The sequence below is a fragment of the Mercenaria mercenaria genome, chromosome 8, assembly GCF_021730395.1.
Source record: "Mercenaria mercenaria strain notata chromosome 8, MADL_Memer_1, whole genome shotgun sequence".
NCBI lineage: Eukaryota > Metazoa > Mollusca > Bivalvia > Venerida > Veneridae > Mercenaria > Mercenaria mercenaria.
In genome coordinates, this window is record NC_069368.1 from 58,729,079 (window position 1) to 58,749,427 (window position 20,349).

Sequence of the window (20,349 nt, forward strand, 5' to 3'; positions counted from 1 at the left end):
TACCAAGTACTGCTGTTACTGTAACAATGAACCATCCTAAGCCGTTGCTAGTTGGGAGTGTCGCACATTCTTTATTACCCGTGAACAGATTTCATCAAACTAAATCTGTTCTTATTTTACCTGGTTGCGTTCTAGGCTTCCAAAGGATCTTATGTAATTAAAAATTGTATAAACTATATTTTCTGGTCCTTTGGTATCATGGTGTGCATTCAATTTCACTATAATAGTTCCGCTTAAGGCGTAGCTAGTAATTTAGTCCAAGGAACATATTTGGAACTTCTGTTTTCAATCATCTGGAATTGGGGTTTATTTTCGCATTTAAATGAGGAAAATTGGCAAAATAGTTAAGTTGTGCGACAAACAAGACACATTAACAATGCCGATCTTCCACCTTAATAAGAAATCTAATTTCGCCAATTCGATAGCAAAATTAGAAACAAAAATTATTGTTTAGATAATACGTATTTAACAGAATTATGAAGTTACAAACTACTGCGAAATCCAATTATGCTACGCAAAATAGTCAATCAAACGAAAGCAAGATAAATGATTTACCAGCACAAGAGAAACTATCGCAATTTTCCTCATCCGCGTTGTCAATTCCAAGATACTAGCCAAGCCCCATTTACGAGGAGAATACATCTTTCTTAAGTTGTTTTCACTTGGGATATATACACAGAATATTTCATTGTTTAAATTTCCAACTGCACATGCATCTTGAATACTGTAATATGTTGACCTTCGAATTTTTCTGTAAAACTTGTATCAAAGAAAGTATTACGCCGTTTTAGTAACATGTAATTTAAGGCATGGCAATCATATTGCTTCTACTTTCCTGTAAAAGTAACAACATTTATGTAACACTTTAAAAGGCTAATTTGTATCATGTCTTGTTATCTCAAACTGCAAATCCAATATCAAAAATATGTCATAAATCTAGCACTAAAAACTACAAAATGTCGTTTAAGGAGGTAGGTTATCTTAATATTTGTATGTGCGCATGTCCAACCGGAAGCTTACGTGACGATGTACGACGACGTTTACGACAAACTAAATGTGTTTGTATATCCATTCTTCTGAAAAATTATCAATTATGCAGACTTCTGCTGATAACAATAAAAACAAAATACACTGAAAAGTGTTAAATATCCGTATTTTCCTTCTTTCAATATAAAATACCTCTGGAGGGTCTTGCACTTCAAACCTGGATAAAAATTGTTCTAGAAGGGACAGAGATAAACGAAATTGAGATTGTAGCAGTTAAAACATTAAATTACACGAAATAAAAAAATTGCTGCGGTTCAACTAATTTGAATTTACCCTGGTAACAAGGTAACCTACTTCCTTAATATTATGATGTCATGTGGGCAGAAATATTTAGAGGACAAAGAGAAATGATAAAAGTCAGTTTTTGTTATGTAATATCTTAGATGTATCTCCTGGTAATTAAGAATAATTTACTCTGTTGCTGATAAGAAAATTAATATTTCTTCATCTTGTAACAACGTAGTTACAATTTAATGTGTAACGTGATCATGTTTTTAATAGAAATGAAACATGTCGGAAATACAATAAATACTATAACATTATGCCATAAAAAGTTTACTTATAAGTTGAACCAGGGAACGCTGTTATTAGATCCATTCGGACTTCATACTAGGTAGACCAACAAACCACAAAATCAGCCGGAGCTTTAATGGAGTTGAACAGGTATCCACCTTAGCTCCTGATCACTCGTACAAATTGATTCCTAAATGTGACGTTTAACGCATTTGCTAAAATTTCAAAGATTTGTAGCTGAAAGAGGGTATATAAAGATGTACATTTTTTTCAAATATTATTATAAGTAAATAATTTCAAAACAATTTACTAAGTATATGAGGATGTGTATATGTCACTTAGCGGAATAAACCCTTGCCATTACCAAGTTTAGAAGAAGGCTTAAAATTATTTAAGGTTATCTGTACCTTACAGTTTTACTGCATTGTGTAAGTATTTCCTATTTAAATGACAGAGTGTAATGGAAATACTACAGTACACTGAAACAAACATCATACTTGTAAATTAAAATGAACCAAGTACACAGGAAACGTGTACTGATCTTGTATTCAGCTATCCTAGAATATACAAACTCTTCTAAATAAAAGTGTTTTAAAAGGGAACAAAATCATTTATCAATTGAATAATTCAATAAAAATAAATACATCTGGCATAAAATGACGTCATAACCATAATATGCAATGACGACATACGTACTAAGAAAAACAAAAACAAAAGCGTTAACTAGAAGCAAACGTTAGGCGTCAGTATAATGTCGGGTATTTGCAAAAAAAAAAAATATGACAAAAAAAAATGATAAAATCTTTTTCCATCTGCTAAAGCATAAGACATTCAGAAACCAGAGCAAAACATAAGTTAAACAAAAACACGATGAAAAGTTAACACATGAAGTCCATTCAAGGATGGAAAATACATCTAGTATGTGAATTTTACAAAAAGACGGAGTATAAACATTTCCTGCTTTTTATGTACATTTTGAAATGATTTATATCATTTTTTAAACGATGAGCGGAATTTTGGTTATGACAGGCATGAACAATCTGGCGGAGAAAGAGAATTTTTGTTTTCTTTGAGCATTATGGCACCAAATACTGTACCTCTTTGGTTCACGAACTTTTTTTGAAACACTTCATAATTAAAGTGCTACATCCTTAGACAAAACATACATATTGCCCTGAAACTATTCATGTTTAGTCCTTAACCTTTACCCTGCTAAATTTCTATAATGGACTGGTCCATCATTTAATTTGGGCAGTACAATTTATTATTCGAAGGGATGTTTACTGTAAATTTACTGACTGGATGGCAAACAGTGCAGACCATGATCAGACTACACGGATATGCAGGTTGATCTTGGTCTGCAGCATCCATGCAGTCTGATCATGGCCTGCACTGGTTGCGAAGGCAGGATCACTTGCCGCCAGCAGGCTAAAGGTTAATAAAGGCCAGAACGTTAAAAAATGCATTCCCGATGGGTCGTTACTCGTACGCAAGGCATTAACTGGATATGATCTTGTTTCTCAATTTCAGAGCCTTACTCAACATAAGTAAAAAGTTTTTATCCCTCATCTATTTCGTTTTACTACCCACTTCACTCTGTATTCGCACAAAATAATAAGTTAACGTACGATTTAGCCACATCCTATATGACAAAATATTACAAAATCAATATTTACGGCAGATAAAAAAAGATATTTTGTGCGTTTAAATATGCTTAAAATAAAAAAGCTGTGATTCTTCGCTATGCCGTGGCGTCATGTAAGATGAATTGGATTGGTTTTCTTCTTTCTCGTCCGAAACATTGGTGGCGGTTGTCAAGAATTTTCCACGATGTTCCAAATTCTCTACATGTGGCGGTTAGGTCAGCCTCCACCAGTATATCTTAACGTTGTGTAATAAGAAGTTGTTTGTTTCAAGTATACTGTATTAGGCCTCTGTTCACAGGGCCTCCACATCTGCATTTTAAACATATACTTTATATCATATGTATTTGTATATTGACATTTATGTGAAGCTGTGACCAATTTCTGCCAACCATTGATTTAAACGAAATTAGATACTAATTGCTTGCTATAGTAAAATTATTGATAGTAAAAGTAATGTATTCATACAACTGTTTTGGGTTGTTCTCTTTAGTATTATTATTTCTGTGCCAAGCTATCTTCAGTAATGTGTTTTTAATGATTACCATTCAAAACCTGTTACTGAAGGAGCTCTTATCCTGTTGTAAGGGCCCGCTTTAGCTTATGTCTTGTTGGTATATTAATATACTTGTTGCGATTTAATCTCCTTTTGGGTCCTTTCAGTTTTGCACATGGAAGAAGAAGGTCGTTTGCAAATAGATGCGAGGGTTGATTTTGCTTCTTATCGAAGGAATCCTCGATTGTTTATACTTGCTGATGTTTAATATCCCACCCTCCACTCCCCTTATTTTGCTTGTGTTCTCCTTTTTCTTTATAATTTCAGGTACATCTTATGTGTTCAAGTTCAGCCTACACCTTCCTTCCCTTCAGTCGTTACAGCTTCACATGGAATATTGGCAGTTTTCACATGTTGATGTATGGACATGACAGTGTCTGTTTTCCAGAACTGTGAAATGTGTATGTGTCATATATAAACGTTTAACGTAGTCACTGATTCTGTATGTCTGTTTTTTGTATACCTGATCTCCGTTGAATTCTGATCCCAGGTTCGGAGGTTAGGTCAGCCTCCACCAGTATATCTTAACGTTGTGTAATAAGAAGTTTGTTTGTTTCAAGTATACTGTATTAGGCCTCTGTTCACAGGGCCTCCACATCTGCATTTTAAACATATACTTTATATCATATGTATTTGTATATTGACATTTATGTGAAGCTGTGACCAATTTCTGCCAACCATTAATTTAAACGAAATTAGATACTAATTGCTTGCTACAGTAAAATTATTGATAGTAAAAGTAATGTATTCATACAACTGTCTTGGGTTGTTCTTTTTAGTATTATTATTTCTGTGCCAAGCTATCTTCAGTAATGCATATTAAATTTGAAATGCTTATAGGTAATTAGAAACGTATGAGAATATGTCATTTTAAAATGTGTAACTATTTGGCTACATAACTTACTTGATTTTTGGTTTCTTTTTATGAACGAACATTATTTGTGAAAAATGAGAATTCAGACAATTTCGAGACCGTCCGTATAAAATATGGAAATACCTATTTTGAAGCATATTGCTCACACAATTTGTATTGAAATATTCAATCCTAACAAAAATCGCACCCTTTTCCATCCAGGCTATCCATGGCATATAAGCCGCAGAGTAGTCTACCCTTCGTATATTGTGCAGTCACTGATACACTGCGCTACCAAGGGCACTTCTGGAATTGTAGCGACGCATAGTTATTATATTTTTAGCAAAGGAAAGAGAAAAATATCACAAGGACTTAAGTCGGGTGAATATGGCAGGTATGGTAATTGCTTGGCGGTTTACCTGGAAATACAGATGTACAATATTGCTATTGTGTGAAGTTGCATTGTCATGAATAAGGTAGTTGCTCAGTAAACCAATTTGCGGGCGACGTATATAGAAATGCTTTTCAAGTGATTTTAAAACCTTGTCCCTGCAAAACATTCCAGTACTAGATCTGCCGGTTGCTATTTGTATTTGCACAACATTGCCTTTGAAATTGAAGAAAATTGTGTAAAAAACCTGTTTGCAACTTTGTGGGTTTTTCTGCGATAACTGGTCGTTCTCGACCTTTCGTAAGATATTATTGCTTATCCACCTAATTATATACCTATTTCTCATCCTCTGTGTTAAGTTCATTAAACCCTCTTTAAATCTGCACCATCACAGATATTTAGAAGTGTTTTTCAGCATCGCATCCCTTGGGTTTTTTGCTTAGTTGGTCAAATGATGGGGCACAGGCGGAAGTAACTTACCTTAGATACTGTATAGGTCGATAAGTCATTTGCACATACATATATTACAATAATAATGCTTCCTGGGAAAAGAAAGTCAGTCAGTTATTTTGAAAATCATTTGCGTCTGTGACAAAGAGATTAACAAGGTCAAAACCAGTATTTTGACATATGTACATTGCTTCCAGGACCGCAATTTTTTAAATATATTTTCTTATCAATGATTAGCCTTCATTTTGGCAAGCGTATATATAATGGTTCAGAAAAATCATACTTCAAAGCCAAGTTGCAAACCGTTTACGCACGGCGTACAAAGCCGTAGTTTTTTCTGTTTCCGAATAACTCACTCATTTTTTTCGGCATCAAAATCTTCCTCCTAAAATACACCAAGCACATCGTGATAAAAGTAACGTTACAAGTGGTCAGAACAGGCTAAATGCAAACTAACCAGACCAGTCAATTTTAGAGTCGGAGGTATTTCACCTTATTTAAACATTATATTCGAATAGATACATTATATGTGATGCAGATGATAGGAATGTGATTTCAGACATATTGTCTTTTAATAATATATTAGCAGGTAGATTATTTGATTGTTTAATAAAGATATCTTCCAAAATAGGTAAGACGGTTGCTTTTAGCATCTTTATGTTGAACTTAAAATTTTACAACCGTTACGGTAGACGTTTCACGACTACTACCTAAAGCTGAAGTGTCTTCAATAGCCTAGAGATAGAGCGTCCGCTTTGAGTGCGGGATGTCGTGAGTTTATACCAAAGACGTAAAAATGGTACCAGTAGCTCCTTTTCTTGGCTCTCAACATTAAAAGGGAAACTGGCTTCTCTTCTCCCATGCCCTCGTGGCGAAGGATTCCATCAGGAATGAGGTGTCGAGAGTGATATATATAACTTGTAGAACTTGCTTCACAATCGACCTAAAATAAATAAGTATTAACTAACGGCTTCTCCACTGAGTTTACTAATTCTAAGATCGGGACGATAGACAACATAACATGCTAGGCCTATCTGATTGCGTTACTCTGTAACAATGTGATTTTTCACTGTGCATTAAAATGAAAAGGAGACAAGGCATTGACATCAGACAGTCTAGGGAAATTACCTTGTTCAGAGGCGTTACATGTGTGGATAAGGTCAAACCGGTAAGGCGCTTGTAGACGTCTTATCCATCATAATTCAATTTCATTTTAAGGTATTACTTTGTGACATGAAATCTATTTGATCATTTTAGTAAGAAAACATTTTAATATCTACAGAGCTATATTCACTCTGGTATAAGATGTGTGTCTGTCATTAAAACAAAACACGAAATATGAATATTAGTATCTACTATAAACTACTGTTTATAGCAGAATTTTGATGAAAGTAAACATACATGCTCGATGGTGCGGGCAAATCGCGGTTTTGAAATAAAAAGATTAATCGTCTTTCGTGCATGCACAGTGCGAATATGTATGTAATGGATACGTAGTGCAACATATAATACGTGAAAATGACACTTCATATGCAACATTTTTGAATCAACCGTTATTAGTCGGCGTCTCGAGATCTGGCTCAGAAATTACGGACTTCTGTTTCTTTTTAAAGTCAATGATGTTTCAAATTACTCCGTTATAAACATATTATACTGACAATGATTGTTCGTAAATTGAAATGTTTGACAATAACATAATCATTGATTACATTATTTGATAATAGAATGCAATTACATGTATAATACTAAAGAATTTTTCGTTAAATTCATTAAAAACAACCGCTGAGAAAAACAAAGTTACATGTACAAGGTTTCATAAAAACGACATGTGTGGGATTCGAACACAGGCCCGCAAAATACCAAATTCGTTGCCGTTTACCGTGCCGACACTATCGACTGAGTCACAGGGTTACTTATAAGAACTTTCTGGACTTATAAATTTGTTCAAAGAGATACAAGAGATACTTGCATTACCATGCACATATTTCTTATACCTTTCCATAATCTAATTGTAAGTTGTAAAAACTAGTTATCATTTTGCTTCGCAGTTTTGAACTACGCTGAAATGTAGAATTAGTTCTCTGATATACACTGAAGAAAACAACTATGACGATCACTCACCACAATCCGGCTTTAGATGGCTGGGCTATATTGTATTTCTAGTTCCTTCGTTTTAATCATACAGTTCGTGATAACAGAGGTCTGTATAAGCCGTTGCTTGCGAGCGCTTGAGGTACCTTTCATTACCTTAAACAGAGTCTATTATTTATTTGCTTGGTTGCGTTCTGTAAGTCCAAAAGATGTTCTTCAAGAGCCAACTGGTTTTAAAAATAATGGAGGCGAGTCAGATTAGCAAACACAACGCTGAAGCCTTAGTCTTACCTTTCTTTCTTTTTTCGGAGAATGACCAATAAGACTACGTCGGAACAAGGTTGTAAGTGAAAGCATTACAAAGAAATAGGATATCCATAATTAATATATTGCGTGTTTTTCATTGAAATATTGCTTTGAAAATATCCCTGCAAACTGTTTCTTTGATCTTGAGTTATCTCTCTAAAGCTTTTCGTGTGGTAACACATTGGCACGTCGTCGTTAATAAAAAAAGGACAATTGGGAAATTTATTCAAAATAGCCTGCATGAACGAAAACAATGACTTTCAAAACATTTTCAGCCAAGGGTAAAGTATATTTCTTCCAACCAAGGCGTGCAGTTATGAACTGTGTAGAGATGTAATGATCCGTCTATCCGCGGCTGAGATCTTGAAAGAAAGTGGCACAATGACCGTCATTTTTGTTATTAGAAGCCATATAGTGATACAGTTAACAAAGAATGTATTATTGAAGTATCCCTCTTAATTTGTAAAGTTATTATATCATTAATACATTACATGTTGATTGCAACACAGTTATTGGTAATCAGTTTTTCTTGTACAACCTGTATTATTTAAGGTAGAACGCGACACTTTGCGAACTTTCGAGTAGCGTCTTGAAATTTTGCATGTGTAAAATTGACCATATTTCAAACAAGATGCAGTTTATTTTATACCAATAGAGCCAACCAGTTTTTGTACATGAGACGTCAAAGTTGTCGACCAAAACCCGTTTTTTAAACTGACATTGCCGCGTATCCTTGGCAACTGTTACGATAATTGCAACGGCACCAGCCAACAAATTTTCTATAATTATACATCATTCGACGAGAATTAATTTTTTCTTTATGGTGATGTAAAAATCATTGTTTTACACCGACAAATATTTGAGAAAATGGAAAGGAAATCGCCGTTTTTGACTAAAAATTGACGTTCAGTTTCGTAGCATTTTTCGGCTTTAAATCAGCACATTACAAAATCCCTGAATTATTTTTTTTATTTTTTTCAATAAACGGTGTTTAAAATGTATACCGAGTCCAACAGACAAATAAAACTGGGGGTCACTGACTAAGTTTCTTTGGTACATGTGATTTTATTTCCCCCACCCCCATGCGGAAAATGACGTCGCCGCGTATCCTTGTCAACACTGTTACGGGTACTGTGACGACACCAGCAAACAAAGTTTCTTAAACTATACATTATTCGACGAGAATTAGTATTTCCTTTATGGTGATGTAAAAATCATTGTTTTACACCCACAAATATTTGAAAAATGGAAAGAAAATCGCCGTTTTTGACTAAAAATTGACGTTCAGTTTCGCAGCATTTTTCGGCTTTAAATCAGCATATTACAAAATCCCTGAATTAAATTTTTGAATTTTTTCAATAAACGGTGTTTGAAATGTATACCAAGTCCAAATGACAAATAAAATTGGGGGTCACCGACTAAGATTTTTCGGTGCATGTGATTTTATTTCCCCCACCCCCGTGCGTAAATTTTGTACCATAATTCGACGTCTGCAGATACGTTCGAGACATCATAATTCAGTCATTTTGAAAATCGCTTTTAATATATTTTCTATATAATAATGATTTTTAAAAAAATCTTTTTCTTATTCAAAGTACCAAATTAACAAGTTTTCCGTTGTAATACACTGCTAAAATGAAGAATTCATACATATGCAACTGTGTAGATAGTTCGGAGATTTCACATTTGAAACAAAAGTTAAAGCATAATTATTGTAAAATATCATAGATCAGTATTATACAGCAGTTTCATATAGTTTTAAGTTTGCCCTCCACGAGAGTAAAGTTTTTTTTTGATATTATCCATTTTCCTCCATAAGCACACACGCACGCACGCACGCACATCCCAATGTCATATATGCTGGTCGTAAATGCACTATGTTGGTTTTCCCATGGCACGGCTCAATAAGAGGTATCGCTTTGAATACTATCCTAAAGTTACATTAACGCATAAGCGTAGCTTAATAAAATTCTGATGAGTGAACTGCTAAATTGTTTGAAAATTGTTACATTCTGAATGTTGAAATCTCAGACGCTTATTAAAATAAAGATATTAAAATAAAATATAAAATCTTACACATATACATATACTGGTACAAATCCTAGTATCTCGTAAATACGAAACCAAGACCAGCAAGTTTGAGCCGTCGGTCCTAAGTACAATGTTACGATTCTTGAGTCGCTCATATAGATAATTACAACATAGAATTAATTATACATGTTTAACCACTGATGAGTTACAGCGAGTTTCCATCACAACCACTGTTTTCTGTGTTTCTTTCTTTTACCCCATCCGCTTAGCTCAGTTCTATGAATCGCTTTTCCGATCCCTGGGTAGGGCGTGACAATTTGGTAGAAGGTATTTGTCCGAAATCATTCGTCCTCCACCTCCGATTTTATGTGGTGAAGTTGAAAGTTACTTGTTGAGGAAAACTGGTTAGGTTGACCGCCTATCGTAACAGAAAACAGCGCTAAACCTAATTTCTTTTTTTTATTTTATGGAATATTTATCATTTTTAGCAGAGTATGTACTCGTACTTGTTATGTCTGATAGGTCTCTAATATTAGGAAAAATATTATATATGGAATATGTTTCTATTATGTGTCTATGAATACAAGGATAACCTTTCTTTAAACACATCTAGCTAAAACCTCATTGTAAAGGATGGTGTTTCTATCTAGCGTTGTTAATAAATAAACCTTTTCAGAGCAACAGCCTCCGTACAATGAATATAAATTCTGTTTCCCCGTGGCTGCACTTTATTTGAAATCGGGGTGTCTAACTACTCTCAAAACAATCGAAATATTTTCAAAACGTAAAATTTATAATAAAGTTAAATAAATGTGTGATGTTTATTCCAACGATATTAGGGCTTTTATTTTTTCTTATTATTTTTGTAAATGTTTGCAATGTCGTGTGTATCAATTATGTATAATCATGAACTTTAGAGGAAATTCAAGAAATCCTTGCAAAGTTATAAAGAACTCTGTTGACTAAATTCTTCTTAAAATAGGTTAAAATTGATCACAAGACATACGAGAACCCGTTTAATTACGTATTTGTATCTGGGGTAGGGGTAGAGTAATATAATTCAGCGTAATAATTTCGCCCACGGTAACCGAGTTTTAAAGGCTATTTTGATCTAAAAGTAGAGTTTATCTTAAAATGAAGATTTACAGAAACAAATACACATTGCAATTAAATAAAGTTTTCATCATCATATGACTTTTTAGTCCAATCATATTGTTTGTGTTTTTACATTAGACAAGATTAAATCATATTTTTTATTCAAAACTCAACGTCATATTTGTCGCTCTGACGTAACTTTAACGTAAATATCGGGTCTAAGGTTAAGTGATCACCACAAATTATATACCATTTTAAATGCAGATATTTGTTGACTGAACAGAACGATTTACGAAAACAGTCCGACGGACGAGAAATCACGGTTCATCAAAAATGGACGTCTAAGGTTTGCGGAGAAAAAAGTTACAGAAATATCAAAAAATGTAAAATACGCATTATATGAGGAATATGCTGAATTTTAAATTAAACAAAATGTCGAAACGGAACCCAATAACTTCTGAATTTAGACGCATTTCTCCTTACTTATAGCAAACTGTGTCCACTTGACGCATTTAAAGATACCAAACGCTTCGGATTTTTTTTTTTGCACCAGTGACACGTTATATAATATATTGAAATGTACTAAGATTTCACTTTTTAATACGTTTTCATCACTGTTTATATATAAACGTCTTGCCATGGAACAAAATGTTTGTTTTTGTTTTGTATAAAGTTCTTTAAGAACCAGTAAAACACTAAATGATGCAGCTGATAAGCTAAACACAATGGCCAAATCATGATGTCTCAAACGTATCTGCAGACGTCGAATTATGGTACAAAATTTACGCATGGGGGTGGGGGAAATAAAATCACATGCACCGAAAAAACTAAGTCGGTGACCCCCCAGTTTTATTTGTCGTTTGGATTCGGTATACATTTTAAACACCGTTTATTGAAAAAATTCAAAAATTAAATTCAGGGATTTTGTAATATGCTGATTTAAAGCCGAATTATGCTGCGAAACTGAACGTCAATTTTTAGTCAAAAACGGCGATTTTCTTTCCATTTCGCAAATATTTGTCGGTGTAAAACAATGATTTTTACATCACCATAAAGGAAATACTAATTCTCGTCGAATAATGTATAGTTTAAGAAACTTTGTTTGCTGGTGTCGTCACAGTACCCGTAACAGTGTTGACAAGGATACGCGGCGACGTCATTTTCCGCATGGGGGTGGGGGAAATAAAATCACATGTACCAAAAAAACTAAGTCGGTGACCCCCCAGTTTTATTTGTCTGTTGGACTCGGTATACATTTTAAACACCGTTTATTGAAAAAAAATTAAAAATTTAATTCAGGGATTTTGTAATGTGCTGATTTAAAGCCGAAAAATGCTGCGAAACTGAACGTCAATTTTTAGTCAAAAACGGCGATTTTCTTTCCATTTCTCAAATATTTGTCGGCGTAAAACAATGATTTTTACATCACCATAAAGGAAAAATTAATTTTCGTCGAATAATGTATAATTTAAGAAAATTTGTTGGCTGGTGCCGTTGCAGTACCCGTAACAGTTGCCAAGGATACGCGGCAACGTCAGTTTCAAAAACGGGTTTTAGTGGTCAACTTTGACGTCTCGTGTACAAAAACTGGTTGGCTCTATTGGTATAAAAAAAACTGCGTCTTGTTTGAAATATGGTCAACTTTACACATGCAAAATTTCAAGACGCTACTCGAAAGTTCGCAAAGTGTCGCGTTCTACCTTAATAGAAAATATTCTGTTATATTTCATGAAAAGAAAACAATTTTTACGTTCAATCGATATATTATTTTGAGCCATACAGGCGCCGGGGAAATGTGCTGCGGCCATATTTGATAAACTTTTTTTATATAAAAAATATTTTACAACTGATCTGATATAACAAACCTATGTTTCACTTCATTCACATAGACACACTGAAAAGGGTATATGACGTGCGGAATAATTCTTAATCGTTTATAAACTCTAAAATTATTCCCTTTCGACGTGAAGTTCTTCTCTTTATTTTGATGTCTCAAAACACGATCACGCTGACGTCATGTGGTATTTGGTGGCTTACGTGAGCCAAGAAATAGTACTTTCCCATTTCATGCACTTTCGTACAAACAACACACATTACTGAAACGACATAAGACAGAATCATGTGTTAGTATATCTAATTACTCCAAATAGGTTAGATGCCGCCCAGAGTAATTCACTCAGTTTACGCCCTGGTGAAATTATTCCGCGGGCCTATAACCAAATATGGAGTAATCAAATATTAAACATATTATTCATTTGTTACTACCAGCTCTGTATCGAATGCAGTAACATGCGTGAAAATATCGACTGATATTGCTATATACTGCCAAATTATTATCTCCGCCGAAAGGAGCAAATTGTCCGTCCGCGCATCACTTTCCCCTTTTAATGATTTTCTGTAAACACTTTTGTCTGACATTAGGCATTTGTCCGGAGCATTATATAGAGAAGTATAAAATTTAATATTGTTAAAAAGTTCACACAATGACAGATGTACAGTGTACACAGGATGTAGCTTATGTTTAAATTGTCTCCCTTTATTTAAACTTATGTCTTGAGTTGAACTCTTACAGTTTTAAAGGGACTGGTTGAATCTTCACAAAATGACATAGGTTATTGAGAAGAAGAATGCATTGTATAGGAGTCTTTACTCCTTACTTTTTCAATAATCTTCCTTTATTAAGTATACTTTTCCTAGCTGTAAGTCTTGGATTATTGAAGGGATTTTTTTCATGCTGCGCAGAATGATAGACCGTATTGAGGGCAAATGTCATGCACAAGATAAATTACTCTAAAGAAGATCGCTTAAATTATGAAATGGTGCTCTTATAACTTCACGCAATGACAGAGACCATAAAGAGGAAGTGGAGTGTACAAAACCGGAAATTTATTGAAACTTAAAAAAAAAGGGAGAACATTAACGGAAAGTTAAAAGTGAACAGGAACCTTAACCCAGCCATGCTTTCCTTTTGAATTATCTCCATTCAGTTGCTCATAAAACTTTTTTCCGGAAAATAAATCCAACCTTTTTAAAAAGGAACAGAAGGCTTTGAGGGGAAGTTCCGTATACAAGATCCATAAATCTGCTGTTGTTGTTGATTGAATTATCTCCATTCAGTAAATTTAATTAAAACTTTTGAAAGGAATTAGGAGCTGCATGGTGTATAAACCACAACTTTCAAATACATATTGAAAGCACTCTCTACGTCATTACATATAATAAGCACACAATTGATTATATATAGTCTTAGGCAATAGTATGTGCAAAAGCTAGCTGCTAGGCAATAAGAACATATATTACTGTATTTGCATTTTTGTTTGCTGATAATACAGGTGCAAAATAAAACAAAAATGCAATTAAATCAACTTCCTTCCCAAAATTTTTAATTTGAGTATGACCTCCTGTGCAATGTTTTGTTTACTTTGAACCGATTCCATACTTTACTAATATTAATTATTGGGTTTGTTACTGACGCTACATATTTCCGTATAGGGTCAGTAACAAACCCAATCACTGATTTGTTTTATCGACCACTTAATTATTTCTCCCGGGCAAGTAGGATAGATCCCTCATTCATTGAATAGTCAACCTAAAACATGAAACGTTAAATCATAATTAAAGAAGAAATTTCCGCCATTTTGAATTGCAATTCTCATGCAATTCTCATGCAGGGTCACCCACTGACCCTCTATAGAAATATAGAGGGCAACCACGTGACACTACTCAACCAACGAAAGGGCTAGAATCTGGTGCGAGGTAAAACAAAAGCAAGTTGTAGTCAGTAAATGCTGTGTAAAATTTATAAACACCATTTAAATAATAAACATTAATCATTTCAGCGACTAAGAAAAAAAATCGATAACCTCCGGTGACTTTCAGTCGTTCTGCCTGAGCCGCGCGAAGTTTTGTCTGAGTGAACTTCTTGATTTTAAAACCTTAGGCGTGAACACAAAATATTTGAAGTACTTTCCGTAAGTTTGCCAAATACTCATTAACTATCACGTCATTGAACAAAGTCCATATAACAGTTGTTTGGCTGCGTTCTACACTTACAAATGATCTTCTTGTAGAATTCACATTCATGATAAATGTATGAAGCTTTCATACGATGAATTTCGGTCATTCCCATTCCGAAGAGCCTCGCAGTATCACAGTATCAAGTTAATGTACGGCTCTAAATGTAGTTCAATAATTTTGTTTACGAAAAAATCGTAACAGCTCGTTTCCTTACGAAAAGTAACTGCAACATAAATTATAGTACAGCAGTTAGGAAATAGTGCATAGTATTCGCTTTATGTCTACACTAACCTTTACGAGGTCTGGATTAGTAAAAAATCTTGCTGTACAGATTTTTTATCTGATTGAACGTCATACCAGATAAAAAATTTATAACGTCCAAGTGCGTAATTTATGTAGACATTTTCGGTTCTTTATAAACTTGTTTTGATTCAATCTAGACAGCTGATAAATAAATCCATTAAAGCATGACTTTTTATGCGCTATATATCAAAACAATCTCATCCGCTGTCACATCAAAATGACCCAAATGGAATTTCTTTATGACAATTAAACAAATGGTTTGCGGCAAACCTAATATCTGAAAAGTTTGCATGGAGGCATTCCACAATATATTTTATTGCTATTTAAGCATGGAAATCAATACCTTACAGATAATATACTTAGTGAAACATACACAAATATTGACTTATAGCAAAAATAATGTTTCTTCTGAGGATTTAACTTTTAAAAATTTTCATTTGTTTTTTATTTTGTGCTAATATAAATACGGTATTTGCTTTCCTACACGACAGACGTAAGTCGAATTTGCATTGCTCGTGATCATGAGTTTAATTACCAACGTGAATTAATGCTTGCACGGCTATCTAGACATCTTTGGGGTGTTTCTGTGCTTCCGGAAAAAATCATCTATTACAATGAAAGCCTTTTGAAAAATCCGTAGCCGAGCCTGAATTTATTCGCCAAAGCAAAATGATGTTGTAAGATCATTTAATGTACATGTAAGATAAATGATTTAGCAGTAAACAGTAGGAAAGCGAAAGTGTCATCACATCTCTAACATTGTGGAATCCGTTAATTTTCATAACATTCATACAGGATGACACGTAACTTTCATAGTGCTTCTGAATAGAATCATTCCATTACCTTATAAATGAGTTAGTTCGCTGCGTATTTTATGGCTAGTGTTAATCATCATTTAACAACAGTTACTGTGATGTCATAAACAACTAAACTACGAATGCGAAGTGTCCGTCTGTACTGCAGCTATGTAGCAAAAGTATCACTACTCCAAGTTTTGTCGTATTTAGCTTGATACATTTTGTGACTACTTACCTTTCGGTTATCCAGTAATAGTTTTTTCAGCAAATGCGCAAGTGCAGAATAGTAGGCAAGTTGTGGGGCTTGTTAAAACTGCATTAGTGATAAGCATTCTAAAAATACCGAAGTATAGGGTAGTCGGCAAATTGAAATCGTCAACTGGCATGGTGGTGACAGGATATATGCTTTCTCGAAAATCCATATAAAGATTCAGCTTCGCTTTCAACTGAAATGTATTTTCTCGACAACGTATATACAGCGTATATGCGTTCACAAACAAGTCATGTAACTATGACATATGATTGGTTCGCATGATGTACTAACTGGCTATATATAAATATAATATCTTGAAATGCTCTAAAGTACTTAAAATGAAGACTGTAGCTGCAAGGGAAATAATTTTCATTTGCAAATAATCATCAGGAAGCGACACAGTTCAAACAGCGCAAACAGTCTGAAATGTTCTTTTATTTGGGTTCACAGTTGTCTGTTTGTTTTGGTTTTGACGCCTTTTTACAACAGTCTTTCAGTTATGTAAACGGCGGGCAATTATCATAATCAGTGTTTCTGGATTCTAAGCCAGTACAAACCTGTTCAGTGCAAGTCACTGCCAACTTCCATACACGAATCAGAGGTGGAGGACGAATGATTTCAGAAAAATGTCATTTATCAAACTGTCACGGAGAACACACGCCTCGCCCTGGAATCGAACTCGTGACCCCGCGATCTCTAGATCTGCGCATTCCCTATTGAGATAAACAAACGGGCCTATGAAAATGGTTAATGTCGTGATGAAGTTAATCATACTTATTTTGTGATATATTCCTTTTAAATCTTCTACAAATGTTTACATTTTAATTCCTCAGAGGTTATCTTCCTACGAGCAAAATATTCGAAATAGATAAAACAATTTATAAAAATTATAATTTTTATACTCCGCTTATAAAAATAGTTGCGGACTTTAGCCCGTCGGATTTTAAACTCGGTTTGAACACATTAAACATTATTATAATGAACTCATTTTTAGTACGGTTCCATAACTGATTACCATTAAGTATCTATCAAATGCTGTACTATCTCTATCAGATATTGGGTTATAAGTAAGGGTTATAAACTACGTATAACAAAACAGACACGAAATGCGTATTCTGCTTTTTTCAACTATTCGGTTAAATTGAGTTATGTTTGAGCTTTAGCATTACATGATACATTTTGTCTAGCGATTAAAACGAATTAGCATGGATTTTGCAATGTATTTTAGAATAATGTAGACAATGAACATTATCTCTGTCAAGTTCAATTCGTTACTTGTGCATGATGTTTGCCCACAGTGGCATTAAAGGGAGACAGTTTAACTTTGTTCGTGCATAAATGCCAAAGATTATTCGCAGAATGTGTTAAAATATGCTTTACAACAGTAATTTCAGTGCATGTATGCAGTACATTTATCATGAAAGAGAATTCTATGTCTGTGAAAAGATCACTTGCATTGCAAAACAACCACGTGATCAGGGGTTGCGTGGACAAGTTGCTGACAATTTTAAACAAGAATCTGTAACAGAGTTACCAACATCCCCCGCCTAGGGATATCAATCACACAACATATTGCATGCCAAAACAACATCTTCTTTTCAGTAAGGAGGGCAACATACTAACAATGTATAAAAATCATAACAATATATTATGTAATTCATGAAGAAGTTATGTAGTTTGAAATTGAAATTTATAATAAAATGATTTAATTTTTAAATTGGTAAGAAAGAAAATCTATTTAATAAATATTTTATCATATCAAAGTGAGGTATTAAATAAACAAAAGAAATGAATGACATTTGTATTGTACTAATGAAACTTTTAAATTACACGACAGAGAAAGTTAATAACAGTGTTGGACAATGCAGAGCTGTACTACATAATTATCAATTTGATGTATTGCAATCAAAACAAGAAAGAAAGCTAAACTTTGCCTGTGACCTTAACTGTTGCATATAACACACGGTCTTGTAATGGGGAATATTTTTGCCACGCTATTCATATATTCACTAATGCATAAAAGGTACAGACCAGACAAAATAAATGACCAATAATGTTTCATCTCCAAAGGTGACCTTGACCTTGAATTTGATGTAGAATTGCAGTATAAAATGAACTTAGTAACTATTAACGTCACATATTTAAACATGGGATATGTGAATTAAAACAACATTCACAAAGTTATAATATCAGAACAACATATACAATCAGAACATAAAATATGAAAATGTACATATTCCGTAATGCTATTATTCTGGCTAAGAACTTTCGCGGATGAGTGACTTCAAGAATTAGTTCATATGAGGAAGCCATTAAAACCAGTGATTCCAGCTGGGTATACGTCCGTGTCTACAGTTAAACCACTATGGGAACAATAAATCTTCTTCTACAAATGTTGGAAAGTAGCCATTTGACGTAATTATTGTTGTGTCTAAGAATGGAAGAAAATGTTCCTCCAACAGGTATTCGCCAATGATGGTGTTTACCAGAATTCTACTTTTCTCAAAGCAGAGAAGGAGATGTCTGTTTCAAAAAAAGGCAGAAAGTAGTTAAAATGTAGTATGTGGTTGTTACTGTTTATTTTTGGCAATATATAGAATATAGGCATCTTAATGTTACACTTTATATTGTTAACATATGTATAAGATATAATATTTATAATATTTAACAATATAGGCTCCCAGAAATAACCAAAGGAAACAAAAGAATTGTCTTATTGTTGAAATTATTTTATTTGGAAATGGGTATTCCTTTTTTTTTTCTTTTTTTTTTTTGCAAAAATCAGTGTAAATCCGAATATTGTATCTAAATTTTGTCTGTTAGACAAAACGTGGTGATAAAATGAGCAATTTTTGTTACATTTTTGGTAAATAACATGAGAAATTTTCAAGGAAATAAACCTTTAAAGAAAAGCAATGCTTTTACATTTTGGAATTAAAAAGATAATTAATAATATAATAAGTTAAGAACTATCATATGTACATTGGTACCCATTTCAGAAAGAAAAATGTCAATAAATATGATTTGTCATGAAATTTAATTAATAGTTAAACTTTGGTTTTATTCTTCAAATTGGTTCTGTAATTTGATCACCAATTTCTACCTGGCCATTTATTTTATTCTGTCTATACCTGAAATTAAAGTAATTTTAAACATATAACACCAATCCTTAAAGATCTTATTGGCTTCAAATACAAGATAGAATCAAATACAAAATTCTCATTCAAACATTCAAGGCCTTGCATGGACAGTCGCCGGTGTATATGAGAGACTTACTGGAGGTGTACGTGCCAACTAGAAATCTGAGGTCAGCAAATGCAGCAACAACCCTTGTGCCACAAAAAAGTCGCAAAACTATGGAACTCTCTCCCTGACAATCTCAGAAAAGATTCATCACTTAATTCATTCGAAAGAGCTCTCAAAACACACATTTTCAAAATTTTCTACAACACATAGATCCCAACTGTGACTGTTTCTGTTCATAATAAATATGCCATTGTTATTTTTGTAATACAGAACTACAGCAAGTCATTCGTCGCTGACGAAGGTCTCTTAACTGTACAATTCATCATGTAATTTACTAAATTGACAATCCATCTTTTATTTTATCATGTCACATTTTAAGGGTTATGACGTTCTATGTGTGTGTTTTTTCGCAAGACTTGAGTTTCACTTGAAATGTGTGGTATTTCTATCTAAAACAGTACATGATGGCACCATTTACCGGGAGTTTGAACCACTATATGCAGCCCGTCTGGGCCCGTACCAGATGTTTAAAGCACTGGTATTGGCAATAGGGGTAAAACGACCTCAGGGGTGGGGGTGCGGTCATGGCTGTTTGTTACAATAAGGCTGTAAATATTATCATTGCTCATTTATGATATTGTTGTTATTTTTCATTATTATGTACAACGCCATTGAAAATATCATTTATAAAAAAGGTGTTTAATCAAATTGTTCAGTTTCAGTTTTGTGATTGCATATGTCATGTTATGTTATTTTC